Source organism: Eulemur rufifrons, chromosome 25, assembly GCF_041146395.1.
Source record: "Eulemur rufifrons isolate Redbay chromosome 25, OSU_ERuf_1, whole genome shotgun sequence".
NCBI lineage: Eukaryota > Metazoa > Chordata > Mammalia > Primates > Lemuridae > Eulemur > Eulemur rufifrons.
In genome coordinates, this window is record NC_091007.1 from 18,149,228 (window position 1) to 18,162,127 (window position 12,900).

Sequence of the window (12,900 nt, forward strand, 5' to 3'; positions counted from 1 at the left end):
ACCCTGATGCACCATAACATGTCGGAGAGGAGAATTTCAAACAAGGTTTCCAGCAGGGCCTGCCTTGTTTTAATTAAGGGTCAAGGTGTATTTCAGAAGAATGCCCTGCATGCTACCAAGAAGTGAAAGCAACTGGCTACTCCTTTCAGTGTTAAGGCCTATCGGTATATCAAGAACATAAAAACCAGTCAAATAGGATTGTCCTCTGGAGACTTCAGACACAAAATCAACACACGGTGGATCAGAATAGAAACACACCAAAGCATCGTTTACAAAAATCAGCATGATCCCCTCTGCCAAAAACTTGATTATAACGTGACTGAATGTATTTACTCTGTTGACATCGGAAGAGAAATTGTGACTATCAGAATTGAGAATTGGTTGGCCCTGGGAACTTAGAAATATGTAAATTACACCATCCCCACCCCCAACCGCCATTAATGGCAGAGATCTAGAAATCCATTCTATCCTTTCTCCAGATTCTGATCCCCTCCTCATGATAGGACTGGGAGGCTCCTTACAATTCGTAAGAATCTTAAGGAAGGGGCACAGGGTGTTGAGGCTGGCTCCGCCTTACCCCAGTGGATGAAGTGCAGCAGAGATACATTGGCAGCGTACGTGAGGCTGGCCTGGGGGAGTCATATCTGAACTGGAGAACCTGGGGTTGACCCCAGCTTTCAGCAGGGTGGCAGTGCTGGGGCAGCAGCCTCCTTGGCGACTGCCTATCTTTGAGTGGCCCCGTTCCCACACCTCACTTCAGGATGTGCCTAGGGAAGTCACCCCATCAACATGGCTGGGGAATTTGAGTTAAATTTTTTCCATTTCCTATCATCTCATGACTATAAAGAGGCAGAATGTAGTAGGCAGAAGAATGGTCCCCAAAGATGTCTACGTCTTTGTAGGCAGTTCTACCAGGAACCTGTGATTTTGTTAGGTTGCATGGCAAAAAAGAAGTAAGGTTGCAAATGGAATTAAGATTGCTAATCAACTGACTGCAAATTAGGAATATTGTCCTGGATTTTCTGAATGGGCCCATTATAATCACAAGGGATTTTCAATGGGGAGGAGGGGAGCAGAAGAAGGGGCAGAATCAGAGAGAGATTTGAAGATGCTAGGCTTCTGGCTTGGAAGGTAGAAGAAGGTTTCCTGAGTCAAGAAATGCAGCAGCTTCTAGAAGCTGGAAAAGTCAAGGAAATAGATTCTCCCCTAAAGCCTCCAGAAGGAAAGCAGCCATGCCAAGACCTTGATTCTAGCTCAGTGAGGCCAATTTTGAACTTCTGACCTCCAGAACTAAAAGTTAATAGATTTGTGTTGTTTTAAGCCACTAAGTTTGTGGTACTTTTAGTCCATTTGTGCTGCTATAACAGAAACCTGAGACTGAGTAAATTAGTATCCACCATCACGAACATGACAACTTTTAAAGACTTTTCTGATAATATCAGTGGTGATTTTAATGAAGGTGATTTTTTAATATTATGTAATATGATAGTTAATATCTAGAATATCTGCATAATTCAATCAACCAGTATTTGCCACATGACCAATACACAATTTTACAAAATCACATACAGCTAAGTGATGCATTCAAAGTACAAGATAGACAATGGAATTTAATGTAGCAGAGTACTAAAACTTGACTGATACAGTTTAAGATTCACCATTGCAACTAACTTATCTGAAAAGGCTACTAAAACACTCCATCCTTTGCCAACTGCATATCTGTGTGCGGACAGGTTTTCTAAATATACTCGAATCAAAGCAACTTATCGCAACAGATTGAAGGCTGGAGTGGGTATGCAAATCTACCTTGAGAATATGTATCTCATATGGATATGACATTGCATTCTCCTCATTTGATGAAAGAATAGTTATCTGACTTAAGATCTGATGTTATTCAGAGAAAAATCTATTTGGAGCATTCTTATGTGGAGCGATCCTATAGTTATGATTTCACTAAGCTTTACCAAGAGCCTATATTTGAGAAGAAGCAGAGCGTCCCTAAGGGAGTATATGTGGGGTGAGGAATAAGTGTTAGAATCCCACAGATGGATCCAAGAAGTCCCAGAGATGGAACAGATGTCTAGCTAGTAAAGAAAAGGGACTTTCCTCTAAGAAAAAAAAAAAGAAGAAGAAGAAGAAAGCATGTTATCAATGTTTGCTCTTGGATATCTTGCTCTGTTTTTTGGAAGGAAAAAGAGATGTCCTAAATCAAAGCTCTGTTAAGTGTAAATGTCTCTTTCAAAAGGATGGGGGCTGGGAGCGAGAATGTCTGGGGACAGGAGCTCTATGTTTAAGATGATGGCAAATGGCAAAAAAGGAGAGATCTTCAAGCAGTTGGTGAACAAATCTGAGAGAGTAAGTGCTATGCGTCCCTCAGCAAGGTGGTTTTGGGGAAAGGGTCTTATGATGAGGAATTTCTCCATCTTTCTTATCTGTGCTTTTCTAATTCACAGAATTCCTCTCCCAGACTTCTGCCTGGCTCTAGATGGAAGAGCATGTGCTTTAAAGCCATAAACATCAATTCTTTCTTTTTGGAAGATCTTAGGTAATAATAAGGCTCCAAGATATATATATACATATATATATACACACATACATATATATATGAGAGAGATAAAACTATTTTGTGTGATGAGGTAGGAAATGCTCCTGAAATGGACAAAAAAAAAAATGATCAATCTCACCATAATCAATGTCGAATATTGGGGAAATGATAAACATTTCTTGCCATTCTGCATTTTTATAAGCTCTCTCCTTGAGACAGATCTATCCAGGAGAAATATTTCTCAGAGAATTCATGAGCTGAAAGGTCTTAAAAAATATCCTCTACAATTTCTCTTTATCTTGCCCTTTGAAACGCTTGTAAACACTTATATGAGGTTTTCAGGAGACTTAAACCCCTGATTCAATTTGTCTTCAAGGTCTTGGAAGATAGTCATCAGTTTCTGCTTCCTTTAAAACTCCACATTACACCGGCACAGATTCTCCTGACATATGGCTATTGGTCTGATTTAAAACGTGCTCAATTATCCTAGCACTCTGGGAGGCCAAGGGGGTGGATCGCTCGAGGTCAGGAGTTCGAGAACAGCCTGAGCAAGAGCGAGACCCTGTCTCTAAAAAAAAATTAAAAAAATTAAAAAAGGTGCTCAATTAAACTTGGACCCTCAGTTTCATACCAGCCCAAATCCTAAATATAGCCCACTTTTCTTTAAGACATGAGTCCAGGCCGGGCGCGGTGGCTCACGCCTGTAATCCTAGCACTCTGGGAGGCCGAGGTGGGCGGATCGTTTGAGCTCAGGAGTTCGAGACCAGCCTGAGCAAGAGCGAGACCCCACCTCTACTAAAAATAGAAAGAAATTATATGGACAGCTAAAAATATATATAGAAAAAATTAGCCGGGCATGGTGGCGCATGCCTGTAGTCCCAGCTGCTCGGGAGGCTGAGACAGGAGGATCGCTTGAGCTCAGGAGTTTGAGGTTGCTGTGAGCTAGGCTGATGCCACAGCACTCACTCTAGCCTGGGCAACAGAGTGAGACTCTGTCTCAAAAAAAAAAAAAAAAAAAAAAAAAAAAGACATGAGTCCAATGGAGAGTGAAATTCCATACAGAATTTCACACAATTTTAAATATTCACATTGAGTTTACTGCCTTAGTCCTGAATTTCTTAAAATATGAATTTTTTAAAATTTTACAGTCTAGTTAATAGTTTACTCTTAACTGCTGATACATGGTCAGAGACAACTATTTTCAAATCTCATTTTAGTATTAAAAATTTTTCAAGGGACTCATTTTGATTGGGATCAATACTCAATTTCCAGGAGGAACACACTCAAGGGAAAACTGTCTGAATGTGCTCTGATGTCAGGACCTGTATTTCTCACCCCGTTAGCTGCTTTTGCCTGCAGGCTGGGCAGCCATGCCTTGGGTCTAGCTCCTGACTCCAGTGGACAGAGGAGTATATAAGAGGCTTCCTGGCTGGGGCAGAACTCTGTTTCCATGTTTTGTTTTGTTTTTTTCTTTCTTTCTTTCTTTCTTTTTTTCTTTTCTTTTTTCTTTTTTTTTTTTTTTTTTTTTTTTTAGAGACAAGGTCTTACTCTGTTGCCCAGGCTAGAGTATGGGACTACAGGCATGCACCACCATGCCTGGCTAATTTTTTAATTTTTTGTAGCGATGGGGTCTCACTATGTTGTCCAGGCTGATCTCGAACTCCCGGCCTCAAGCAGTCCTCCCCTCAGCCTCCCTAAGTTCTGTGATTAGAGGTGTGAGCCACTGCACCCAGCCTTTTTCTGTGTTTTCTCCATCCAAATTGTTCATCTTGTTCCAGGCCCCTCCAAACAAGGCCATTGCCTCCAAATATTATTCCGAGATTAACCCATTTCCCATCTGGCCTCTGTCCTTGCAGCTTTGACTTATCTCTCCTTCGGCCCAGCATCCTGTCCTGTGCTGTTGACCCCCAGAGTCTGCCACAACGAGACACAGGAGGCACAGCCTCCTTGCGAAGCCCCACCCATATTCCTCATGCCATTAACCTCTCACGGGCTCAGTTGCCCACTGAACTCACACTGCAGCGATCACTGTTATTCTCCTGCTTTCTTCCTAACCCTCCATTCTTTCATACTCTTCCTTTTAAAACAATGTCCGTGGCTGCTGTTCCCTCCTTTCATCCCTTCTCCACCTTCCCAATCTTCTGGTCTCTCTTCCTCTTGATCTATCTGTTTCTGTTTCCTCTTTGCATTTATGTTTTTCCAGTTTTCTCTTTCAGGTTTTTTTCCCCCCTCTTTTCCCTTTGCTTCTTTTTATGCTGCAAACCAAATCTTTTGCCTAAATACTTGCCAAGCAGTAAACACTGCCAAACATATGACTTTGGATCAGATAGCCCCCACATTTGAGCTCTTTGGGAAACCAATTGAGAAAACACGAGACATCCACAATGGTTTCAAATTAAGTAAGGTTCCCTACAACATGCTATGAAATGGGCTCGCACCAGCGTCCTGGGTCGTTCTCTAGGCCTCTACACAGCTCTGTTGATTCCCCAGGAAAACCTCACTGACCTTCCATGCTGGCACCTTCCATGAAGAGAGGCAGAGCGCCTGGCCTCACAGCTCTGAATTCACATCAGTAACATCTACCAGCCAGCAGTGTGACACTCAGTTATGCAGACTGTTTTTTTATATAAATTTACTGTTTGTGATGGTGCTACCCTGGGTCCATCTAGTGCTACATTTTGCCAAAGCTTGCAGAACTTTTAAAATGGAAATTCCATGCTTAATTGTGAAAAAAGGGGAGCAGCTGTATCTAAAATGAAAACATTTTAAGGCACATAATTCAGTTCTGAAAACCCTTGAGATAAAAGATTCGTGGTAATTTTTCTCAGTGTGAAAGTTATGGTGGCACTGCCACAGGGCTAGTCTCGGGTACCTGATGCATACTCGAGCACCCTGAGATATACAGAGAAATGATTCTGTAGTTTTTCCATGAAATTTGGCAAATCAAGATAAAGAAGAAATTCAGGAAGCAGCAAGTGGCTGTGACCCTCACTCCCTCGAAGGTGGCATCAGCTCTTCAGAAGGAGGAGGGTGTCATCCTGAAAAGTACCCACCACTCAAAATATGCATAAACTGTTCCATGTTCTGTTTCAATTTCTAGATTAAATCCAACGTGCAAAGAATTTATAGCATCATAGGAAGAAGTAATAATCAAAATATTTCATGTCTGGCAGGGTGTGGATACTGATTACTCAGAATGGAAGCCCACCCAATCAGAAGAGACAACACATTGGTTCTACTGTCATCTCTGGTTTTGGAAACCCATGGAATGATGAATCCAAGAGATTAGGAATATCAGTAGTTTGTATTTCATGCATTTTTAGTGTGCCCTTTGCTTGCATGGAAGAAGAAGATGGTTTGGGTAAGTGGAAATTGAGAATGCCTCATTTCTTAAGGTAACACTGAGCTGTAAGTTAAATTACCAAGCAAAAGTTTCCTGCTAGGTAGAAGGTGCCAGGTGCAGTGCCTGAATGCACAGGCAAAATAGGAAGTTAAAATGGTGCTGTTCATATATCTTATTTTGGCAACAATTGTTTCTCAAGAATTTATTGGAAATCTGTGACCAGCCTAGGATCTATCTCCATAATCTAGAGGTTTCACAACAATATCTGATTATGCCAAAAACACCAGTTGAGCACTCACAGAAAATGAAAATAAGGAAGAGAAACTGATGACTCTATAAAGTGGAAGATACCAGTGGACAGGAGACAAAGAAAAGGAAGTAAACATAGAAATGCTGAAATAAAAGAGGAAGTAAAAAAGGAGCTGAGAAAATGAAGTAGTCCAAAAATATACCATGTGAAAATGCGTAGCACTAGGAAGGGATGGTAGCCAACAGCTTGGGTACATGAAACTAAGAACTACAGTGATCCGGGCGATTTAGAATAGTGTTCAGAAAACCTTGGAGCATCTTATTGTGTTGCTCAGGATAAAAGGAGTCTTTTAAAAAGCCAATCAAGTAGGTCCTCTGCGAGCCTTGGTAAGCCCAGGAAAGAAGCCACAGATAACAAGATATGATATTATCTAAACTATTTTCCAAACAAGGCCCAAATTCTGAAAACTCGGTATCTAGAAAAAAGCGAGGCTATTAAAAATACAAATTAATCCAAAAAGTAGCACCATCAGATTTGATTTAAAATGAAAACAATGTATACTGAATACCAGAGTGTAAACACATTGCTTATATTTTATGTGAAATTGCTAAAACTTATGAACACAAAGAATATAAAAATATTAAAAGGACCAAGGACAACTTATAAAAGAGGTGAAATGAAGAAATGCAGAATTACTATGAAGAAGTTTATTTAATTGATGATTCATTAGTGATGTACTTACTTATGAAGTACCAGAAACCAATAAACAATCTTTTTCAAATAAAGAGTTAATAGTGTAGATCTTCCAACAGACTATCTCCCTGTGCTCTCTGGAATGAGAGGGTCACAGCGTGAGTAGGCAGTGGTGTTGTTCAAAATGATTAGCAATTAACAATAGCCAACCAGCCAGAAGCACATGTGCAAGACCTGGTCTGGAGTCTCCCCATTGACTAGGTATGACCCTTTATTCACTGACCAGGAAGAGGTCACAAGGTGGGGCTAAGGCAGCCAAAGTGCCAGCAGGAATCACTTAGGTGCTCAGGGTAACAGCTGTTAATGAAACAGGACAGAATTATTTTGACATTTTAATACCAGGAAGAGCCCAACCAGTTGCACTGGCTAAATACTATCTCTGTGGGTGGACATATTCATAACATAATCAAACCCAATATTCTTAAAGTGAGACAAAATTGTTTCTCACTCACAATGCTAGCTCACCTTCTGTGTGTAATTATGAGCACCTACTACCAGTTTCTGTGGCCAGCAGCCATTGGATCTTAAATCTATCTGTCTGTTTATCTTTGTATGTATATGTATCTTATATGTGTGGGTGTATATGTGTATGTTAAAGGCAAAAATCAAGATACATAACAGAAACTCATTCTCCTCTACCCAAAGTTACTACTGAACAGCTGAAATTTTAGACTCCATTGAGTTTGAGGTCCCATCAGAATGACCTGCCAGGCCCTTCTTATGAGTTCTATGTACAAGATCCTGTGTGATATGACTCCTAGCTACACCTTCACCTTTTTATCTTCCCATCATATTGTATGTTCTTGCTATGTCAAACTATGTGTGGATCCTTGAGCAAGTTCTCTCTCTTTTTTTTTTTTTTTTAATTAAAGACATTTTCTCTCCCTGGAATGCCTCTCAAGCCCCCTTCACTTAGAGGTTCATTTCAGGGCTCAATTCAGATTGTTAGCACGTACGGAAAGCTGCTACTGTTGTAAGTGCAGCACTGTAGAATGTACTAGAGAGCTTACTTCTCCAAAGAAGAAAACATTCTTCTTGGACATGAATTATTTGAAATCTCTACTCCCTAATCTCCCAAATTCCTATCCTCACCAAGGCAATAATTCAGTGGCTGCTTTTCCAAAAACCCCATTAGTCTGCCTATATTTGTGTTCCTCCATTCCTCCTTTTCCCATCTAGTTCAGAATTAGTGGGTTAGTGCAGAAATCACCAGAAACCAGATGTTGGAAAACTTCCTTACCCTGGCAGGTGAAGGGACGGTTCAGCACCAAGGACAGGGGCACCCCGTGCCTGACCGGGCTCCCTTCCCTGCCCTCTCCACCGCTGCATATTTCAGTCACACCATGAGTGTGTCCCTTAGATTAAGTGCCCCTCCTCATTGCTGAGTCTTACTTTATCGTAGTTTTTAACCTTATATTGAAATTACTTGTTTCTTATTTATCTCCCCTGTCACACCTCCTTGCCCTCACTTGGCACAATTCCTGGGGTGTGGTAGGCTAAATAAATTATAGATTAATAAATGAATCAATTACTTAATAAATCCACAAATGGATTTCAGGAAAAAAAAGAGTAAAATCCAAGGAGACACTTAGATAAAACAAGTATGGAAGGAAGTAAAAATAATATATTATATTTGGGGTGTTTTCTTTTTTTACTTCAGAATATTATGGGGGTACAAATGTTTGGGTTACATGGACTGCTTTTATACAGCTTGAGTACAAGGGTGCCCATCACCCAGATAGTGTACAATATATTTGTTTTTACTCCTGCAGACATCAGTACTCAACCCTGACTTTGCATCGGAATGAACTACAGAGATTATTTTAAAATGCAAATTCCACGGTGCTACCCTAGAAATGTAGAGTAAGAATCCTGAGGATGGGGACTTGGCATGTATATGAGGATGGGGGACAACTTGCACAGGTGATCTCCAAGGGCATGAAATAATTCTTCTACAGGTAGCTGTGAGTGCTGCTGTATCCCCAGGAGGAATGAAGCATCTGGACGTGGGAGAAAGCTCCAGCTGCTCTCATTCATATGAGCAACAGGACCCAGTCTTTTCATCTGGGTGGAATGGAAATCAGCAAGAATCGTGTCTTTATTCTGACACCTGCTGGTCTTCCACTCATGGTGTAATAATGCAATTAGAGTTATTCTTTCAGGTCCTCCGTTTCCCTTCTGCAACCTACCAGCATATATTCCTCAGAACCATTGCATTGCCCAGGTGGTGCAAGCAGCATGGGACAAGTCCACTCTGCTTCAACCAGGGGAGCAAAGAAATGCCAATAACAGCCCAGTGAACTCCAGAGAATCTGTTTCAGCTTGTAATTTCCTTTCTTTTAGCAAACTTCACATTTCAGGTTATCTTTGTAGTACTAAGTGCAACAATTTCTCATTGAAATATGAGTGCTAAGCCTGTTTCATTAAAACATGAAGGTGCCCATATTCATAAGTAACTTGAACTGCTGGGTACATTTATGCTGTTTCAATTAAGGCCATTTAATGTTTTTTCTTTTTATTCAGAAACATGTTATTTGAATTTTAAACACCTATATAGAGGGCTTTTTTGCCAGATTTTCCAAAGATCTGCAAACATTTATTATTAACTGGCTTTCTTCTTATTATTATTCAATTCCATTCTTCTTACTGCAAGAGCGGTGCATATAAGCAATGGAGTTTCTCTTGTATGAAGAAACGAGTCTATACTTATCAAAACTCAAAACTTTTTTGATAATTTGCTTCAAAATTTTTTCTACATCCCATAAACAGTCCTAATGTATTTTCCAACCAGCTGTTTTTCCTAACTGGGTCTGAGGCCATGTACTTTGCACCTCCATAGATTCCTTAGTACTTTGCCTCTTTAACACCTCTACGATGGAGATAAGTAAGTTCTTCTACACGTTTCTCAAAAAATGTCCCTCTCTGGGAAGGACAGAGGTTGTTAGAATCCTTTCCCAGAGATTCTCTTGAAGTAGTATTGTCTTGTACAAACAATAGCCTGGGGGTCAGGAAAACCACATTCTGAACAACTCACCTAACCTCTCTGGGCTTCAGGTATTTTTATCAGCTTCCTATTTAAAAAAAAAAAAATTGAAATTTAACATAGTTAAAATGCCTACATTGTTATCCAAAGTTTTTTGTGATTTATTCCAATTATCAATTTATTGCCTCTCAGTTCCAAAAATCCAATTCTTTTTTTAGTGAAAATTTTTGGTAACACTTTGTTAAGATGTAATTCACATACCATACAATTTACTCACTTAAACTGTACAATTCAGTGGTTTTTAATGTAGTCACAGAGTCATAATCATCACCACAATCAACTTTTGAACATTTTTAACACCCCAAGAAGAAACCCCATACTTTCCAGCCATCACCTCTCAATCCTTCATCCTTTCCCCTTGACAACTGCCAATCTACTTTCTGTCTCTATAGTTTAGCTTATTCTGGACATTTCATGTAAATAGAACCACACAATATTTCGTCTTTTGTGACTTACTTCTTTCACTTAGCATGATGGTTTCAATTTTCAGCCATGTTGTAGCATGTATCAGTACTTCATTACTTTTTATTGCCAAATACTAATAGCATTCTATTGTATGGACATATCACATTTTATTTATCCTTTTATCAGTTGTTGGGCATTTGGGTTGTTTCCACTTTGCGGCTGTCATGAATAATGCTGTGTAAACATTTGTGAACAAGTGTTTATGCGGACAGGAGTTTTCATTTCTCCTTTTTCTTCTCACTTTTATTTTCATTCCTAGGAGTGGAATTGCCAGATTGTCTAGTAACTCTATGTTTAACTGTTTGAGGAACTTCCAGATTGTTCTCCAAGGTGGCTCCTCCATTTTCCATCCCCTCTGGCAGTATATGAGAGCACCAATTGCTTCACACCTTCGCCAGCACTTGCTGTTATCTGTCCTTTTGGCATCTTTTTGACATTTACAGCCATCCTAGTGCATGAGAAGTGGCATCTCATTGTAGAATCCACCTTTCTTTGCAGTGCTTTGAGATAGTGGAGCTAGACCTTGTAAATGTTTTTCCTTTGTCTGCTAGCACAAGGTGAAGCTTTTCTGTGTGCTAGAAGAGGAAGGAGGCTCTCCTCCTGATTCTGGTGTGCTTTTCTTCTCTTTCCTAAGGTGACGCTACCAGATGCATGCGAGAGACCCACTGGTGGTCAACTTCCTGCAAGTTTGGCTGGCCCCTGGCAGGCAACTTCCTTCCCCCCAGCCCCAGTTCAACAGCTGCGGACCAGCTCTGGTCTGAGTTACTTCAGGAACCTCGTTGGCATAGACCACAGCAGTACCACCTCCAGTGAAGTCGTTTAGCTGTCTTTGGGGAGGTGGGGAAGGAGCCCTCTTCCAATTCTTTCCCTTAGCCTTAGAGGTAGTAACTGTTCCCTACCTTTGCTATTGCTGTCTTGCTTAGCGTTTTCTTATACTTCTTTTAGTAATTTCTAATTAATAATCATTGTACTAAATTTGCCTTCTTTAAATTACTGATGTGGTTTCTGTCACCTGACTGTGCCCTGATATTCACCTTCTTTTAATGTAACTAGATATAATGAACATTTTCTTTTTAATTAGTCACAATCAACGCCACTCTGAAATAGAGTTCAATTATTTTTAGAAACTTAAGTGTAGTACACCACCACTGCAGTGCTGTCAAAACGGCCTTCCGCAAATTTGCCACAGTATTACAATGTAAAAATCTCTAGTAAACCGTTTTAGAAAGAAAACCATAAAGGGAAATTCTAAAACTGCTGAATTCCTATCGTTTTAATGGAAGAACTGTAACTTTATGTGACACTACTTTCATATTTTAATTGGCTCTCATGTGAAATAAATGCAAACACGTGTGTCCAATTCAGCATGGAAACAAAGTTGGAATTGGGTTCTTCATACATTGGCAATGTGTGTGTCCCTTGGGCAGCTGCTTACTATATTTAGTCTAAAGGCTATGATCTGTCTTCAAATCGCAGGTGAAATGAGAGCACTAGCTGATGATACAAAAGAAAATGGACCATGGAGACCTTTCTCTGACCAAGTTGACTTTAACAGAAGCCAAGGAAGTGGCCTTGCACAGTCATCAGTTAGTTCTGCCAAATTCACAGAGAGCCAGTCTGGGGCACACATGGGCAAACACTGGATGGAACTCGCTCATCCTTCTCTAATTTATTTTTATCCTGCCACTTCCTTAAAGCTGTCCTAAATCAGGTCAGAAGTCTACATCCGTGCTTCGTGGACAGCATTGGCCCTGGCACCCGCTGTCCCCATGCTCTTATGGAGTTCATTTGACACTTTCTATTCAACAGATAACTGTTGGTAAATCCTGGTGTGAACCCCCATGCTACAGCATTGTGGCCCCGAAACACCACCAGATACCAGAAAGAACTGACTTAACTTTTTAAGAAGCCATTAACCTGGAGTGCACAAGGAAAATTTTACAATCAGGTCTATTTGAATATAGCTATTCAAATGTTCAGGCTAAGCTTCAGATTGCCCTGCAGAAATACAGCCCCACCCGAGTTACTCTGACACTGTCATTTAAGTTGCACACAGGCGACAGTTCTCAAGGTGGTGCCTTGAAAACATTTCTTTCTAAAACGTCTCTTGAATTTCAATGGATAGGGGTTTCCATACTGGGCTTCTGTTGAATAGAGCAGTCTTATGGCTATTGTGGCCAGTTAAGAGGAACAAGGCTAAACAGCTCAGACTCCCAAGGTAGGGGAATCCCAGTGCAGAGCCTCCTTTGGCTCCATTATATCCCTGGGCATGTGACACTTTCCTATAAGAAGCAGAAAAGGACACAAGCTTTGAGCTATCCAACCGAGGTTCAAATCAGGCCTCTGCCAGCACAAGCTTGTGAACTTGACGAGTCATTGCCTTTTCTAGACCACCATAAAGAGGATAAAATACTACCTACCTAAGACAGTTATCATACAGGTTAAACTAATATAAGGAACATAAAAATTTTAGCCAGTTCCTGGCATATACTAACTGTTCA